Source organism: Canis lupus, chromosome 6 (genome assembly GCF_003254725.2).
Source record: "Canis lupus dingo isolate Sandy chromosome 6, ASM325472v2, whole genome shotgun sequence".
NCBI classification, from domain to species: domain Eukaryota; kingdom Metazoa; phylum Chordata; class Mammalia; order Carnivora; family Canidae; genus Canis; species Canis lupus.
In genome coordinates, this window is record NC_064248.1 from 40,375,160 (window position 1) to 40,394,457 (window position 19,298).

The 19,298-nt window shown below is 51.4% G+C and overlaps 1 long non-coding RNA gene across 1 annotated transcript in view; it reads right to left on the bottom strand.

Annotated features, from left to right (window-relative positions):
- Positions 1-4,229: 4,229 nt before the first annotated feature.
- Positions 4,230-19,298, bottom strand: part of LOC125755193 (uncharacterized) — a 33,976-nt gene continuing 18,907 nt past the window's right edge. The window contains exons 2-4 of the long non-coding RNA XR_007411041.1: positions 10,201-15,240; positions 6,186-6,322; positions 4,230-4,677 (exon numbers count right to left, since the gene is read on the bottom strand). This is a non-coding gene — a long non-coding RNA (uncharacterized LOC125755193). The remainder of the gene's footprint in view (positions 4,678-6,185; positions 6,323-10,200; positions 15,241-19,298) is intronic.

The following is a 19,298-nucleotide window of genomic DNA, read 5'->3' on the forward strand; positions in this document are numbered from 1 at the left end:
AACCTCCACTCCTAAACTCCAGCGACGTCTGAGGTGATAAGACACTGTTCCCCTAGGTTGGAATGGTGCAGAAGAGATTTCATGTTTTTGAGGAGCGGGGGTGTTTTGCATGTTTCACTCAGAGCAATGAGTGTCTTTGCGTTTCACTACCATTTTCCTTATTTCCTCCACGTGCCCCAAATATCCTGTGTAGAATGCAGCTCCACTGTCGTTGCACAAGGTCTGCAGACCTCACAAAAGATCACACTAAAGAGGGTGATTTAAGACAAAAGGAAGGGTGGGATGAAGCCATTCTCTATGTTTATCTCTAAGGTGTCATGTGCCAGAACACATCAGGTTGTTGTAGGCCAAATAGGTCATGAGCTGTGTGCTTAGAGGTCCTTGTAGTACTCCATCAATGGGGCCATCTGCCACAGTGATTCAGCCATTCAAGGCCCTGGGCACTTGACATGATGCCATTCTCTTGCCATGTCTGCCGTGCTGCAAGGAGCAACTTGTGTGACCCCACAGACTGTTTTAGTTGATGGATCTGCCATCACCTGGAAGCCCAGTTTTGGTGGAAGCCCTCTGATGCATCAAATTTCTCCCACTGGATTCAAAGACCAATCCAAGGTTTACTTGATATTTTACAAACACTTTTAAGGAAGTTTTTTAAATTCTTGGAGAGAGGGAAAGAGAACAAGCAGGGTGAGCTGCAGGGGGAGAGGGCGAAGCCGTCTCCCCACTGAGCAGGGAGCTCAATGGAGGTCTCAAAGCCAGGTCCCTGGGATCATGGCCTGACCTGAAAGCAGGGGCCTCACTGACTGAGCCACCAAGTGCCCTTCCTTGATCTGATCGTCCATCCGAGTGGTCGAAAAGTGGGTGGATCCATTCATCCCATTTGGTGGCCATGAAGATGTCACATCTAACCAACTGTGGACATGTGTGCCTACGACAGGTAGAGTGATTGACTGTCTGACACTCTGATTAGACCTGAGACCGAGACAGTGCATCTACTGGATTCTTTCAATGATCTTAGTGCTTAGAAATGTGTCTGCAATCCTAGGTGCTTTATCTCTATTCTTGCAGAAAGGAATCCCAAACAGCACTTTCCATCTTCTGAGTGGACCATGAGCTGCTCTGCCTTCCCCAGTGACCTCTGCTATGGGCACATGAAGGACAAGGAGCAGGGCCAGTTAGATGGAATCCCAGAAGTCTTTTGCAAACAGGAAAACGGCCTGCTTTCCACGTGCTTCTGTCCACCAAGGGTGCCACTGGCCCATGAGGCTTGATGGGGAGAGCTTCTTCACTGGGGAGAGACAGCTGCTCCACAGGAAGATGCCCAACAGCCCTTTCGACATGGTCAGACAGCAGAGAAGTCAGGACCATGTTTTCTGCCAGGATTGCCCACAGTAGCCCCATGAGGTTCATCCTCTTCCACAGCCCTTCTCAGAGGAGGAAAAGGAAGCTCAGAGAGGTGCAGTGACATTCCCAAAACATGCCGGTAGTAGAGGCGAGCCTCAGGCTGTGCTGTGTACGGGGTGGTCACTCACTTGTGGAGCTGCTGGCCCTGGACCCTTTGGGCTGTGCTGAACACCTGGTAGACACGGAAAACGATGCGTTTTCTGAGAGGCTCCTCTCCTGGAAGGATCGCAGCAGGGCCTGTACAAAAGTATCCATTCTGCCTTCCCCGAGTGTCCGCATGGTCCAGGCCTCACCTGGGGTCAGGGTGGATGATTCCTTTCCACAGCAGAGACACAAGGAGGGACACTGTAGTCAGCTTCCAAACCATGGGCCACTGGGAAGAACAGGGTCTGGCGCTCAGCCCAGAGACACCCATCCCCTCGGGAAGTTGTGCAGGACAAAGGACTTCAGGGTCCACACAGAAAAAGGTTCTAGGCTTCAAAATACCATTGGTTGGTTGGGATGCAGGGCAGAGCATTGGCAACTTCAACACATTACAGTAGCTGAGCAACACCCGCATTTCTCTCAACTCAGAGCTGTGACGATGACCAGTATTCCATGGAGTCATCTGTAAACATCCCACTGCAGATAGAACACAGAGGGTTAGCACCTCAAATGCTGCTCAAGATCCCACAGATGGGGCCTGAGAGGAGACCAAAGCGTGGGCTGCATGGCATTTCCCCTAAGCTGATGTAACTTGGTCTGATCCTGACCTAGGGAGGAAGGATCAGGGGAGAACACCTTCTTCGGCAGGCCCCAGGGGAGCCAGTTGTTTCTAGCCTGGGCTCTTGCCTTGCCCTGATCATCTGTGGGTCCTGACTTTCACCATGATGGGACTTGTTCTCAGCCCAGACCAGCCATGCTTGTAGTCGGTGTCCTGATGCACCTGTGCTTCTTAGTTGGAGATGGAGTAAATTGAACCCTTGGAGCAACTCATCCAAGATTTCCTTTGTGGATCTCTATAAAAAAGACAGAGCCAGCTACTTGGGTCAGGAGACATCAGAGGGCTTCCACCCAAACTGGGCTTCCAGGTTATGGCAGATCAAGCAACTTAACAGTCTGTGGGACACACAAGGTGCTCCTTGCAGTAGGGCAGACATGGAAAGAGAATGGCATCATCTCAAGTGCCAAGGGCCTTGAATGGCTGAATCACTGTGGCAGACAGCCCCATTGATGGAGTACAACAAGGACCTCTAAGGACACAGCTCATGACTCATTGGGCCTACAATGATCTGATGTGTTCTGGCACATGACACCTTAGAGATAAACATAGAGAATGGCTTCATCTCACCCTTCCTTTTGTCTTAAATCACCCTCTTTAGTGTGATCTTTTGTGAGGTCTGCAGACGTTGTGCAACGACAGTGGAACCACGTTCTACACAGGATACCTGGGGCGCCTGGGTGAAATAAGGAAAATGGTAGTGAAACGCAAAGACACTCATTGCTCTGAGGGAAAAAACAAACCACCCCCACTCCTCAAAAGCATGAAATCTCTTCTGCACCATTCCAACCTAGGGGAACAGTGTCTTATCACCTCAGACGTAGCCGGAGGTTAGGAGTAGAGGTTCAGGTCTCTGCGTTTGGGCCTGTGCAGCACTCATGTGGAAACACTATGGGAGGGCCCCAGGTTTCTCTCCATGTTTGTGTGGGGGCCGTCTCTCTGTGCAGAACCCTCTTCCCATTCTCATCTCAGAACAGCACTGCTCCTTGTTTGCCTGGTGCACCCGATCACTGTCTAGGGAGTTAGAATGGTTGAAGCCACAGAACATCTCCTCCAAGATCTCCTGGGTGCAGATCTGCAAATACAGTGCCCCATATATACAGGGCCAAGAGACATTAGGGTACTCCGTCCACAACACAACAAGGGGACATCCCCTTTAGAATTCATGTTCTCCGCTTCACAGCACAGGGGCAGCTGAAGGGACATCTGGCAAGGAGAAGCCAGATGAAGGAGACTCTTGCGCTCATGATTTACATACTTGAAGTTGAGCTTGGCCCTCAGCACTCACCTTCTCATCTTGCCTGCTATGACCTGGCGTCTGAACACCAATGATGTGTCAGGTTTCCAAACCGTGGCAGCTGGGTTCTGCCCATGAAGGGCATGTTCCTCTCCTCTGTCCCCTCTACACACACACGCACGCACACACACACACACATGTACACACACACACAGTCTCACACTAACACACCCTCTTACACATACACAAATGGACACACACCCAATGAGGGCGAAAGAGGTGCGAGCCCCCTCAGCTGAGATTACAGTGTGGCCTGCTCTCCAGTGGCTTCCCCCAGGCCTGCTCTCCAGTGGCGGTACCTGTTGAGGTCTCCCGCACATAACCAGGAGCTTCAGTGAAGAGGGCCAAGCTGACATCCATAGCGACATGAACATCTCTCTGTCTGGACTCTCTGAAGCCCAGAGCCACTGAAAGAAGGGCAACAGCAACAGAACATCTTGTTCTCTTGACTGGCTCCAGTTAAGTGAGCTGGAAAGAGGGACATTGTTCAATGCAGCTTCCTGGTTACCAGAGTTCTAAATCCGTTACACAATTGTCCCCAAGGAAGTGACGTCACTTTTTCAAGATTCCAGCGCTTGGGCACCTCCCTTCAGTCAGACCTATCCAGAGCCCCTTCTTGGCAGATGACTGCTTACCCCATGCCATCTCCTTCACTGTACATCAGGAGCCAAAAATGCCATAGCCACAACTCTCTGAAAATGCAAGGAAGGTCCTACTTTTCTGGAGACGGAGCTGATTTCAGACCTTTCTTTCTGTGCTTGCTTTCCCAGATCTGTGACCTATCTAACCCACCATGTCTCTCACATAGTCCCCAGGTTCCCACCCTGCACGGTGATAGAAGAGGCAGAATCTCCTTCCTAGGGACATCATCAGGGGTCTATGGATGATATTTGTAATGCACGTGAGCTGGTGCCCTGTGTATCTGAGGCGCAATTTTAAGGATGGTGCATTGACATGAAGGGGTGAGATGTGGCATGGGGTACCACTTGAAAGTGGCCTGGGTACCAGCAATGTAATATCACAATGGTCACTTTACCTCTGGCCTCATTTCAATGGGGGCAGCATGATGGGGTGGGAATGCTACAAGATGCAGCCATGGTCATCTTCTGTAGTCAAACAGTCCAATTGTATCCTGTTCTATTTTGAATGAGACCGAGGTGCCTCCTTCTGGGCTCTGGGGGTTGCAGCCTTCACAATGGCTCCCAGCAATAATGACCTGTGGCATAAATATCCCTGTGTCACCTCAAGGTGTTTCGTGATGTGTTTTGACCAACACGATACATCCAACACAATGGAATGTCACACCTAAGTTCCAAATGGAACTATGCTTAATGTTAGTGTTAGGCTTCGGGTTGGGGTTAGGGTTAGATTTGCGGTGTAGCATTTGGGTTAAGGTTAGGGGTAGGGTTAGGATTAGGGTTAGGATTAGGGTTTAGTGTGAGTGTAACGGTTACTGCTAAGCTTACAGATAAGGGTTATGGTTTAGGGGTAGGGTTAGGGTTAGGGTTCAGTTTTGGGTTCAGCTTCAGGTTCGGGAAAGTTAGGGTCGGGTGAGGGTTCATGTTCCGTTTGGGGTTAGGGTTCGGGTTCGGGTTAGGGTTAGTGTTAGGTTTTGGGTTCGGGATAAGGTGTTTAGGGTCAGGGTTCGGGTCCAGGTTAAAGACCCCACATGCTGCTCCCTTTGACTCATTTGTCTCTTCAAAAGAACACCCCGACATGAAGCCCTCTCATTGGAAATCAAGAGATATGTGATCCTGGGCTGACAGTCGCTCCCCAGCGACAAGCCCTGTAGTCTACCAACATGCTCTGTGGAGGCATCAAAGTTCTCCTTCTGGATCCAAAGACCAATCCGAAGTTTAATTGATATTTTACAAACACTTTTAAGGAAGTTTTTTAATTTCTTGGGGTAGCAAGTTCAAGCCCCATGTTGGGTGTAGAGATTACAGAAAAATAAATTCTTAAAAAACATCAATCAGTTGATATTGGGGAGACACAGCCCCGGATCCCACAAGGGCAGGGAGCCAGCTGACGGGTCTACACATAATATTATAAGCAGCAGAGCACAAAATCTGAACTTTCAGAAGTCTGCTAGAGTGGGGGACACACCAGCCTTAAGGTGTTCAGGTGGAGAAGTGGGGGGCAGCCCCTGGAGTGACAGGGTTGGCTCAGGATCCCAGGGGTCCCAAGGACGGTGGCGCCAACTTTTCCCAGGCACAGGCGTGGGAACTCGGCTGAGAGCAGCGGGACTAGGGCCAGCTGTCTGCCCTGTGTGGCCATAAGCTGCAAACCCCTATGCAGTCACGGGGCCGCATTCCTGGGACAGGCCAGCAAAGGCCAGGAGTGGGAGGACACCCTCCTGGGCAGGAAGAGCACAGGTCTCCACCAGGGCAGCCCCTAAAATTTGGAGTTTTAAAATTCAGTCACTTGTCTGTGTGGAGGCTGAGAAAATTAAGGCCATTCCACTTTAAGTTCAGTGTTAGCACAAGTACTGCCATCCCAGGCCCCTGTGAATAAGAGCTAAAATTTACATTACTTCAGTTACAGGAAAAAAAAAAAAAAAACCCAGCTTACAGCTTAAGGTCCCAGAAAGCCCCATATTAGAATGAGAACAGAGCTCAATGCCCTTGAAAGCCCCATATCAGAATGTAAACAGAACTTGAGAAATTCCTCCCCCCACTTCTGGAGGTCCCCTAGACCAGCCCATAAAACTCAGCTAGAACCCACCTCGGGGTCCAAGTCCCTGCTCCGCTGTGTCGGGTATACTTGGACACAAGCTCCAGCTTGTAAACAAACCTTCGTGTGTTTGCATCGGTGTCAGCTCCTTGGTGGTTTCTCGGATTCGCAATCTTGGGCACAACAGTCTGAGATAAAAAAACAAAACCAAAAGAAGCTCGGACGCAGGCAGAGTGAACGCAGGGTTCTGAGAGAAGCGGCGGAGACCCGGGGGCTTGGGGGCTCTTCTGTGGAGGCCCCTGCAGACTGGGGGGCGGGATGCTCAGCCCCAGAGCCAGAGGACCCAGCGAACCCACCCGCATCCCTCTCATCAGCGCCGAGTCTCAGGGAGCAGCACAGCGCCGCCCACTGGAGGCCAGAGGCGCTGACGCCCACCCCGCCTCTGACCCCGCAGGTGCATCTCCCAGGCAGATGTGCACCTGACAATCAGCGCCATGGGCCCGTCCCCAGACCCCGCACAGACCACTCGCTGCCACCAAGTGGTCGGACCACAGAGGCTGCAGAGCTTCAGCTCTGCTGGGAAAGTAGAGTCTAGCTTCCTTTGTACTTTGTGCTTCATTTTCATTTATTTTTTTTTGATTTTTTTTATTAATTGCTTTAATTTTTATGTATGTACCTTATATATTTCTTATTTTTGTTTACTTTCATGGTACTTTAATTGTGTTTCTTATTTTGGGATTTAGAATCTTTTAACAAGCAGGCCAAAATAAACACAGAATCTGGTGTTTTTTTGGGAGGGCAGTTGTTACTGTTTTTCTTGGTTTTTCTTTTTCTTCCTCCTTTCTTTTCTGGAAAAAATAATAAGATGGAGAAATTCACCTCCATAAAATAACATGAGGTAGTACTCACAGCCAGGAAGTTCATCAATACACATATATGATGTCTAACTAGAGTTTAAAACAATGATTATAAAGATAGCAGCTGGGCTGGAAAAAGAGCACAGAAGAAAATGAGAATCCCTTACTGTAGAAATAAAAGAACTAAAATCTAGTCAGGCCAACGTTAAAAATGCTATAACTGAGATGCAGTCCCAAGTGGAAGCCTTAAAAACAAGAAAGGTTATGGACCACAGAGGCAGACTTAGGGAACTCAGCCACTTATTAAAACAATAACATTCATATCATAGGAGACTCAGAGATGAAGAGAGAGAAAAGGGGGCAGAAGTTTTTTTTGGGGGGGGCAGTTTTATTTGAAGAAATTATGTAAATTTCTCTAACCTGGGGAAGGATACGGACACTGAAATCGAGAGCACAGAGAACTCCCAATAAATTCAACAGAAGCTGACCATCACCCAGGCACATCAGAGTCAAAGTCACAAAATACACAGACAAGAAAAGAATCCTGAAAGCAGCAGAGGTGGGGCTTGGGGGGGTGGGTAGTCCTTAACCTACAAGGGAGGATGAATCAGTTTGCAGCAGATCTGTCCACAAACTTGGCAAGCCAGAAGGAAGTGAAGGAAATCTTCAATATGCTGAATGGGAAAAGTATGCAGCCAAGAATTCTTTCTTTTGTTTTTTTAAGAACAATCATCAAAATTTATTTAATCTCCCTAGGAAGAAATTAAAAATTTCTGAACATAAAATTCCATTTTCCTCAATCATAATTGCAAAAATTTATTTTATGTTTTTAAAAATTTTTTTTATTGGAGTTCAATTTGTAAGAATTCTTTCTTCAGCAAGGGTGTCATTCAGGATAGAAGGAGAGATAAAGAGTTTCCCAGACAGGCAAAAAATAAAGGAGTTCATGACCACTAAACCAGTCCAGTAAGGAATTTTAAGAGGGACTCTTCTAGTGGGGGAAAAAAAGAGACCAAAGCAACAAAGACTAGAAAGGACCAGAGGACGTCACCAGAAACACCAACTCTACCGGTAACACAAAGGCACTAAGTTCATATCTTTCAATAATCACTCTGAATGCTGATAGACGAAATGCTCCAATCAAAAGATATAGGGTATCAGAGTGGCTTAAAAAAACATGATCCGGGATGCCTGGGTGGCTCAGGGGTTGAGCCTCTGCCTTTGACTCAGGGTGTGATCCTGGAGTCTGGGATTGAGTCCCATATTGGGCTCCTGGTGGGGAGCCTGCTTCTCTCTCTGCCTAATTTTCTGCCTCTCTCTCTCTCTTTCTCATAAATAAAATCTTTACTTAAAAAACAAGATCCATCTGTATGCTGCCTACAAGATGCTCACCTTAGACCTATAGACACCAGCAGATTGAAAGTCAGGAGATGGAAAATCATCTATTACACTAATGGACATCAAGAGAAAGCTGGAGGACCCATACTTATATCAGACAAACTAGATTTGAAACCAAACCCTGGGGGACACCTGGTGGCTCAGTGGTTGAGCATCTGCCTTTGGCTCAGGGTGTGATCCTGGGATCCCAAGATCGAGTCCCACATCAGCTTCCCTTTGGGGAGCCTGCCTCTCCCTCTGCCTATGTTTCTGCCTCTGCTTCTCTGTGTATCTCTCATGAAGAAATAAATAAAATATTTAAATTAAAAAAAAAGAACAAATACTGTAAGAAGAGATGAAGAAGGGCATTATTTCATAATTAAAAAGACTATCAAGATCAAACAACTAAATATTTATGCTGCCAACATGGGAGTACCTAAATATAGAAACCAATTAACAACAAACATACAGGAACTCACTGATAATAATACAATAACAGGGGATTTTAACACCCACTTATGGCAATGGACCGATCATCTATGCAGAAAATCAACAGGGGAACAATAGCCTTGACACACTGGACCACAGGGACTCAACAGATATAGTCAGAACATTTCATCCTAAAGCAGAATACACATTCCTTGCAAGTGCACATGGGACATTCTCCAGAACAGATCATATCATGGGCCACAAATCAGCCCTCAACAGGTACAACAGGTACAAGAAGGTTGATATCATACCCTGTACATTTTTGGATCACGACGCTCTGAAACTCGAAGTCAACAGCAAGAAAAAATTTGGACAGACCAAAAATATGTGGAGATTATGAACATCCTACTAGAGAATGAATGGAGCAACCAGGAAATTAAAGAGGAAATTTAAAACAAATGAAAATGAAAACATGTTTCTCCAAACCTCTAGGATGTAGCAAAGGCAGTCCTAAGAGGGAAGTACATTGCAACACAGGCCCACCTCAAGAAACAAGAAGTCTCCAATACACAACCTAACCTTACACCTAAAGGACCTGGAAAAGGAATAGCAAACAAAGCCTAAAGCCTACAGAAGAAGGGAAAAAATAAAGATGAGAGCAGAAATAAACAATACAGAAACAACAAAACAGTAGAATGGAATAACGAAACTAAGAGCTGGTTCTTCAAAATAATTAATAAAATGAATCAAGCCCTAGCCAGCCTTATCAACGAGAAAAGAGAAAAGACCTAAATAAATAAAATCTAACCATAACCCTCTAATACTAACCCTATCTCATACCCCAAACTGTACCCTAACCCGTACCCTAAAACTAACCCCTAACCCACTCCCTAACCCTATCTCTTACTCTTTTCCAAAACCATACCCTGACCCTGACCCTGACCTGACCCTAACCCTAACCCCTAACCAAACACTAACCCTAAACCTAGCCCTAACCCCTATCCTAACCCTAACCCTCGCCCTAACCCTAAACCTAGCCCTAACTTTAACCCTAACCCCTAACCCTAACTCACACCCTAACCCCTAACCCTAACTGCAAACCTAAGCCCAACCCTAACTCTAACCATAACCCTAACCCCAACTCCTAACCTCCAGCCCTAATCCCTAAAGCCTAAACCCTAACCCTAACTCTAAATCCTGTCCCTAACCCTAACCCTAACCCCTTTCCCTAATCCCTAACCCCCATCCTAACTCCTAACCACTGACCCTTACCCTTATCCCTCACCCTAACCTCTAATCCATAACCATAAGCATAATCACTAACCCCTAACATCTAACCTAACTCTAACCACCAACTGCCTCCCCTCCCATGACCCTACCATTAATTCTACCCATTCACTTACCCTGTGGTTCTGAGTAGTCCCTTCTGATGTGGATGTGGCCCCCAACGGCGCCTCCAGAGTCCTCCAGGGGGTCCTGAGGAAGCCGGGCTCCTGTGAGTGCGGACGTGGCCCCATGTGTTCCTGAGTCATAGTCAGCGGGTTCTGAGGACGACGGGGGCTACTGTCACTGTGGACTATGCCTCACATCCTCTGGAAGCCTCACAGCAGGTCCTCAGGAGGCCGGGGGCTCTTGTCAGCCTGGACATGGCCCCATGTCCCCCCGAAAACTCACCGCGGGTCCTGAGGAGGCTGTGGGCTCCTGTCAGCATAGACGCAGCCCCATATGTCCCGAAGCCAAAGTGCAGGTCCTGAGGAGGACGGGGGTCCTGTCAGTGTTGACGTGGCCCCACATTTTCCTCAAGCCTCACCATAAGACCTGAGGAGGCTGGGGGCTCCTGTCAGTGTGGATGCGGTCCCCACATCTTTCTTAGGCCTCACCACGGGCCCTGACAAGGCTGGGGTCTTCTGTCCGCACGGACGCATCCCCATATTTTCCGAAGTCTACACCGGGGGTCCTGAGGAGGTCAGCGTCCTGTTGTGTGGACGTGGCCCCACGTCCTCCCGAAGCCTCACGGCGGGTTCTGAGGAGGCCGGGAGCTCCTGTCAGAGTGGACGCGGTGCCACATCTTCCTGAAGCCTCCCCGCGGGTCCTGAGGAGGCCCAGGGGCTCCTGTCAGCGTGGATGCGGGCCCACATCTTCCTGAAGCCTCCCCGCGGGTCCTGAGGAGGCTGGGGCTCATCAGCGTGGACGCTCCCCACGTCCTCCTCAGGCCTCCCCAGCACAGGCTGGCTCCTGTTAGTGCAGGCGGTCGAGGCCTACTGCCAATGCGCGCCCCCTGGGCGGGGTTTGGGCTCGGGCGCCCCCTGCGGGACGCTCAGGCACTGCAGGAGGCCGTGCAGGAGGCGGCGTCCCTGCTCCCGGGGCTGCACCTGCCTCCTTCCAGGCTCCAGCTGAGGCCTGTGAGCTTCGGAAACGTCTCACTGAAAAGGAGCCCAACACCCAGCTTCCCCAGAAATACTTAAGGACAATGAATTGGAGCCCACAGGACGCGAAATGAAATGTGGACCAGACTTTTACCACGTCCTGCAAAACTCACTCAACCCTCTTCCACTGTGGGCAGACCGCGGGCTGGTGCAGCCGCCCTGGAAACAGTGCGGAGGCTCCTCAGGAAGTTGCCGATAGAGCCGCCCTGCGACCAGCAGGTGCACGGCCTGGAGCTCACTCCAAAGATACAGATGCAGTGAGACTCGGGGACACCTGCACCCCAATGTCCACAGCAGCCGGGTCCACAGTAGCCACACTGTGGGAGGAGCCTCGGTGCCCTCGGGCAGATGATGGATAAAGAGGATGGGAGATAGATGATGGTAATAGATGATAGATAGATAGATAGATAGATAGATAGATGATAGGAATGTTACTCAGCTATCAAAGAGAAGGAAATCTTGCCATTTGCAATGATGTGGATAGAACTAGAGGGATCATGTTAAGTGAAATAAGTCAGTCAGGAAAGAAAATGACCGTATGGTGTCATTCATAGGTGAAATTAAAGAAGCAAAGCAGATGGACATCTGTGAAGGGAAGGAAAAACAAATAAGATGAAAACAGAGATGGAGGAAAAAGAGACTCAATCACAGGAAACAAACTGAGGGTCGCTGGAGGGGAGGGGAGTGGAGGCACAGGGTAACTGGTAGACGGGCATGAAGGAGGGCACGAGATATCATGAGCACTGGTGTTATCTCCAACTGGTGAATCCCTGACTTCTACCTCTGAAAGTTTAATACACTATACTGTTAATTAATTGGGTTTAAATTAAATTAAGTTTAAAAAATCAGTTGACTGTATCAGAGTGCATTTTCTTCCAGGCTCTCCATTCTGCTCCTTCAGCTTATGTCAGAACCACACCCCGGTGGGTTTGGTTTGTTTAAGTAGGCTCCATGCCTCGTCCACAGCCCAGCACAGGGCTAGAACTCATGACCCTGAGATCAAGACCAAGGGTGAGGTCAGGAGTCGGATGCTTAACCAACGGAGCCAGCCGGGGGCCCGAGAACCACACTGCTTTATCCTGTGTCTCTGTGACATCGTTTGAAATAGGAAAGTGCTGCGTCCAGCTGTGTCCTGCTTCTCCTATACTGATTTGCTGTCCAGCAAATTTGTGGGGGCGGACGAATGTTAGGAGTGCTCTATTTCTAAAGTAGGCCACCATGGTTTTGATAGGAATGACATTGGAACTGCGGGTGGCTTCTGGAACTGTGGACATTTTAACAAGATGAAGGCTCCGACCCCACGAGCCCAGGATGTCCTCCCAAAGTCTTGTAATTTTCAGTGTACAAGTCTTGCACTCCCTTGGTTCAGTCTAATTATTTTGTTCTTTTTGATGCTCCTGATAAGGGAGTCATGTCCTGAATTTCCTTTCTGAGTGCTCATTGTCGGGACACAGCAAGGCTACTGATCTCTGTTCATTTTGTGTCCCACAACTTTACTGAATTCACTCATTAGTTCTAACAGTTTTTGGTGGAGTCTCTCAGGTTTCCTGTTTCTAATGCCACATCTTCAGCAAATAGGGACAGTTTGACGTCCTCCTTACAGGTGTGGAACCTTTTCTGTTTCCTGTCTGTTAACTATGGTAGGACTTCCAGTGCTGAGAGGGGACTTCCCTGGCTTGTCCCCTGCTCTTAGGGGAGACGATTTCAAGTTTTCACCCTTGAGGATGATGTCAGCTGCGGGCCTTCCTACATGGCCTTTATTCTGTTGATATACTTATCCTCAAAACCCACTATGCCAAAAAAAAAAAAAAATTAAAAAACCCACTATGCTTTTTATGTTGTATTTTGTCAAATGCTTTTTCTTCAACTCTTGAGAGGATCATATGCCTTTGTCCTTTCTCTTGTTTTTGTTTTTAAGATTTTATTTATTTACCCATGAGAGAGAGCGAGAGAGCAAGAGAGAGAGAGAGAGAGAGGCAGAGACACAGTCAGAGACATAGACAGAGGGAGAAGCAGGCTCCATGTAGGGAACCCGATGTGGGACTGAATCCTAGGAATCCAGGATCACGCCCTGGGCCCAAGGCAGGCGCTAAACCGCTGAGCCACCCAGGCTGCCCCATATCCTTTCTCTTGTTAATGTGATGGATCATGGTGACTGATAGCCAGAGGAGACGCAGGTGGGAGATGGGCAAAATAGATGAAGAATATCAAGAGCTATAAGCATCTGGTTCTCAAATAAATAAGTCACAGATATTTAGAAAGTACAGCCTAGGCAATAGAGTCAGTACTATTGTGACAACTTTGTATGGGGACAGATGGTGATGACACTTCTCGTGGGGAGATCTGAGTATGCACAGAATTGTCAAATCACTAAGTTGTAGCCCTGAAACTACTGTAACATTGTGTGTTGACTGTACTTCAATAATATCAAAGAAAAGGGGTTTCTGATGGGACTCACGGTGGGTCCATGAAAGGCATTAAAATGGTCATTATACATATGAAGACACCTCTGAAGAGGGGATAAGGATGCTCACATGTCTTGATGTTAATTTTCAGAAGATTTACTTGAGAGAGGGTGCAGTGGGGAGGGGTGGAGGGAGAGGGGAATCTGGAGCAGACTCCTCACATACCAGTCACCAGGTCTGGGTGAGGACCACGTGAGGACCGCAGTCACCAGGTACAGGTGAGCCCCATGTGGGACCCAGAGCCACCAGGACCAGATGAGGCTCAGGTGGGGACCAAAAAGACCAGGTCCAGGTTGAGGCCCAGGTGGAACCCAGAGGCACCAGGACCAGGTGAGGCCCAGGTGGCAACCAGATTCACCAGGTCCAGGTGAATCCCAGGTGGGGACCAGATTCACCAACTCCAGGTAAGGCCCAGGTGGGGACCAAAGTCACAAGGTCTGGGTGAGGCCCAGGTGGGGACACAGTCTCCAGGTCCAGGTGAGGCAAAATAGGACCAGAGTCAACAGGTCCATCTGAGGCACAAGAGGGGGCCAGAGTCACCAGGTACAGGTGAGGCCCAGATGAGGATCAGAGTCACCAGGTCCAGGTGAGGCCTAGAAGGAGACCACAGGACCCAGGTCCAGGTGAGCCCCATGCGGGAACCAGAGCCACCAGGTCCATTTGAGGCCCAGTTGGGGACCACAGTCACCAGGTCCGGGTGAAGCCCAGGTGGGGACCAGATCCACCAAGACCAGGTGAGGCCCAGGTGGTGACCAGAGTCACCAGGTATGGGTAAGGAACAGTTAAGGACCAGATTCACCAGGTCCGGGTGAGGCCCCAGTGGGGACCAGAGTCACCAGGTCCAGGTGAGCTCCAGGTGGCAACCACACTCAGCAGGTCCAGGTGAGGCCAAGCTGAGGACCAGTGTCACCAGGGCCAGGTGAGGCCCAGATGGGGACCAGAGTCACCAGGTCCAGGTGAGGCCAGAAGGACACCACAGGTACCAGCTCCAGGTGAAGTCCATCTGTGAACCAGAGCCACCCGGTCCAGGTGAGGCCCAGGAGTGGATCAGAGTCACCAGGTCAAGGAGGGGACCAGAAGGGGACCAGAATCCCCTGGTCCAGGTGAGGCCCATGTGTGGAACAGATTAACCAGGTCCCAATGACACCCAGGTGAGGACCAGAGCCACCAAGTCAAGGTGTGGCCCAGATGGTGATCAGAGTCACCAGGTTCAGGTGAGGCCAAGAAGGGGACCACAGTCACCATGTCCAGGTGAACCTGATGTGGGAACTAGAGCCACCAGATCCAGGTGAGGCCCATTTGGGGACCACAGAAACCAGATCCAGATGAGGCCCAGGACGGGACCAGAGTCACCAGGTCCAGGTGAGCCCAGGTGGGAAACAGATTCACCAGGTCTGGGTGAGGCCCAGGTGGGGAACACAGTCACCAGATCCAGGTGAGGCACAGGTGGGGAACACAGTCACCAGGTCCAGGTAAGGCCAAGCAGAGGACCAGAGTCACCAGTTCCAGGTGAGGCCCAGGTGGGGACCGGAGTCACCAGGTACAGATGAGCCTAGAAGGAAACGAGAGACACAAGGTCCAGGTGAGGTCCATGTGGGAACCAGAGTCACCAGGTACAGGTGAGGCCAGGTGAGGACCAAAGTTAACAGATCCAGGTGTGTCCCAGGTGGGGAACAGAGAAACCCTGTCCCAATGATGCCTAGATAGGTATCAGAGACACCAGGTCCAGGTGAGGCCCAGGTGGGGACCAGTTACCAGATCCAGGTGAGGCCAAGCTGAGGACCAGAGTCACCAGGTCCCGGTAAGACTCAGGTGAGGCTGAGGTGGGGATCAGAGTCATCAGGTCCAGGTGAGGCTCAGGTGGGGACCACAGTCACCATGTCCAGGTGGAGACCAGAGTCACCAGGGCCAGGTGAGGCACAGATGGTGACCAGAGTCACCAGGTCCGGGTGAGGACCAGGTAAGGACCAGATTCACCAGGTCCAAGTGAGGCCCACGTGGGGCCCTAAGTAACCAGGTATGGGTGAGGCTCCGGTGGGGACCAGAATCACCAGGTCCAGGTGAGGTGCAGGTGGCAACCACACTCACCAGGTCCAGGTGAGGCTCTGGTGGGGACCAGAGTCACCAGGTACATGAGAAGCTAGAAACACTACAGTCACCAGGTCCATGTGAGGTCCATGTGGGAATGAGAGTCACTAGATACAGGTGAGGCCCAGGTGGGGACTAGATTCACCAGGTCCAGGTGAGACCCAGGTGGGAACCAGTGTCACCATGTCCAGGTGTGGCCCAGGTGAAGACCAGAGTTAACAGGTCCAGGTGGGTCCCAGTTAGGGAACAGTGTAACCATGTCCTGATGCTACCCAGGTGGATACCAGAGACACCAGGTCCAGGTGAGGCCCAGGTGGGGACCAAAGACATGAGGTCCAGGTGAGGTCCTGGTGGGAACCACAGTCACCAGGTCAGGTGAGGCCATGCTGAGGATCAGAGTCACCAGTTCCAGGTGAGGCCCAGGTGGGGCCAGAGTCACCAGGTACAGAAGAGGCCAAAGCGAGGACCAGAGTTACCAGGTCCAGGTGAGTCCCAGTGGGGAATAGAGTAACCATGTCCCGATGATGCCCAGGTGGGGACCAGAGTCACCAGGTCCAGATGAGGCCCAGGTGGGGAGCATATTCACCAAGTCCAGGTGAGGCCCAGTTGAGGACCAGAGTCACCAGGTCCGGTTGAGGCCCAGAGGGGTACCAGAATCACCCGGTCCAGGTGACATCCAGATAGGGACCAGAGTCACCAGGTCAGGGTGAGGCCCAGAGGGGTTTCAGAGTCATCATGTCCAGGTGAGGCTCAGGTGTGGAACAGAGTAACCAGGTCCCAATGATGCCCAGGTGAGGACCAGAGTCACCAGGTCTGGGTGAGACCCAGATAGGATCAGAGTCACCAGTTCCAGGTGAGGCCAAGAAGGAGTCCACAGCACTCAGGTCCAGGTGAGGCCCAGGTAGGGACCAAAGTCACCAGAACTGGGTGAGGCCCAGGTGGGGACCAGATTCACCAGGTCCAGGTGAGGCCCAGGTGGTGACCAGAGTCACCAGGTCCGGTGAGGACCAGGAAGGACCAGATTCACCAGGTCCAAGTGAGGCCCAGGTGGGGACCAGAGTCACCAGGTACATGTGAGGCTAGAAGGACACCACAGTCACCAGGTCCAGGTGTGGTTCATGTGGGAACGAGAGTCACCAGGTCCAGGTGAGACCCAGGTGGGGACCACAGTCACCAGGTCCAGATCGAGGCCCAGGTGGGGCCCAGAGTCATCAGGGCCAGGTGAGGCCAAAGTGTGGATCAGAGTTATCAGGTCCAGGTGAGTCCCAGGTGGAGAACAGAGTAACCATGTCCCAAAGATGCCCAGGTGGGACCAGAGTCACAAGGTCCAGACGAGGCCCAAGTGGGGAGTAGATTCACCAGGTCCAGTTGAGGCCCAGTTGAGGACCAGAGTCCCCAGCTCCAGGTGAGGCCCAGAGGGGGACCAGAGTCACCCGGTCTAGGTGACATCCAGAGTCACCACATCAGGGTGAGGCCCAGAGTCACTAGGTCCAGGTGAGGCCCTGATGTGGAATTGAGTAACCAGGTCCCATCATGCCCATGTGAGGACCAGATTCACCAGGTCCAGGTGAGGTCCATGTGGGAACCAGTCACCTGGTCCAGGTGAGGCCCAGGTGGGACCACAGTCACCAGGTCAGGGTGAGGTCCAGAGGGAGACCAGAGTCACCAGGTCCAGGTGAGGCCCAGGTGTGGTAGAGAGTAACCAGGTCCCAATGATGCCCAGGTAAGGACCAGAGTCACCAGGTCTAGGTGAGGCCCAAATATGGATCAGAGTCATGAGTTCCAGGTGAAGCCAAGAAGGAGACCACAGGAACCAGGTCCAGGAGAGCCCCTTATGGGAACCAGAGCCACCAGATCCAGGTGAGGCCCCGGTGGGGACCACAGTCACGAGGTCCAGGTGAAGCCCAGGTGGCAACAAGATTCACCAAGTCCAGGTGAGCCCCAGGTGTTGACCAGAGTCAACAGGTCCGGGTGAAGACCAGGTAAGGACCAGATTCGCCAGGTCCAAGTGAAGCCCAAGTGGGGACCAGAGTCACCAGGTAAGGGTGAGGCCCAGAGGGGGACCAGAGTCCCAGTCCAGGTGATGCCTGGGGGGACCAGAGTAACCAGTTAAGGGTGAGGCCCAGAGTGGGACCAGAGGTCCCTGGTCAAAGTGAGGCCCAGGTGTGGAATAGAGTATCCAGGTCCCAATGATGCCTAGGTCAGGATCAGAGTCACTAGGGCCATGCGAGGCCCAGATGGGGATCAGAATCACCAGGTCCTGGTGAGGCATAGAAGGAGATCACAGTCATCAGTATCAGGTGAGCCCCATGTGGGAACCAGAGCCACTATATCCAGCTGAGTCCCAGGTCCATGTGAGGCCCACATGAGGACCAGATTCATCAGGTTGAGTTGAGGCATAGCTGGGGACAAGAGTCACCAGGTCTGGGTGAGGCCTAGGTGGGGGCGAGATTCACCAGGTCTGAGTTAATTCAAAGTGGGGACCAGGGTCACCAGGTCCAGGTGAGGCCAAACTGAGGACTAGAGTCACCAGATCCAGGTGAGGTCCATGTTGGAAAGAGAGTCACCAGGTCCAGGAGAGGTCCAGGTGGGGACCAGAGTCACCAGATCCAGGTGAGGCCCAGGTGGGGACCAGAGTCACTAGGTCCAGATGGGGCCCAGGTGAGGACCAGAGTTACCAGGTACACGTGAGGCCCAGGTGGGGACCAGAGGCAACAGGTCCGTGTGAAGCCAGGTGGGGACCATGGTCACCAGGTCTACGTGAGGCCCAGGTGTGGAACACAGTAACCAGGTCCAGGTGAGTCCCAGGTGGTGACAACAGTCACCACATCCAGGTGAGGCCCAGGTGGGGACCAGAATCACCAGGTACAGGGGAGGCCCTTGAAAGAACCAGAGCCAACAGTTCGAGGTGAGGCGCAGGTGGCAACCAGAGTCAGCAGGTCCAAATCAGGCCAAAGTAGGCTTCACAGTCACCAGGTCAGGGTGAGACCCAGAGGGGGACCAGAGTCACCTGGTTCAGGTGAGGCCCAGTTGTGGAACACAGTCACCGGGTCCCAATTATGCCCAGTTGAGGACCAGAGTCAACAGGGCCAGGTGAGGCCCAGATGGGGATCAGAATCACCAGGTTCAAGTGAGGCCCAGGTGGGGACCACAGTCACCAGATCCAGGTGAGTCTCAGGTGCAGACCAGAATCACCAGGTCCAGGGGAGGCCCAGGTGGGGAACACAATAACCATATCCCAATGATGCCCACCTTGGGACCAGAGTCACCAGGTCCACTTGAGGACCAGGTGGGGACCAGATTCACCAGGTCCAGGGGAGGCCCAGGTGGAGACCAGAGTTACCAGTGAAAGGTGAGTCTAGAAGGACAGCATGGTCACCAGGTCCAGGTGTGGTCCATGTGAGAACCAGATCACCAGGTACAGGTGAGGCCCAGGTGGGAACCAGAGTCAGCAGGTCCAGGTGAGGCCCAGGTGGGACCACAGTCACCAGGTCCAGGTGAAACCAAGCTGAGGACCAAAGT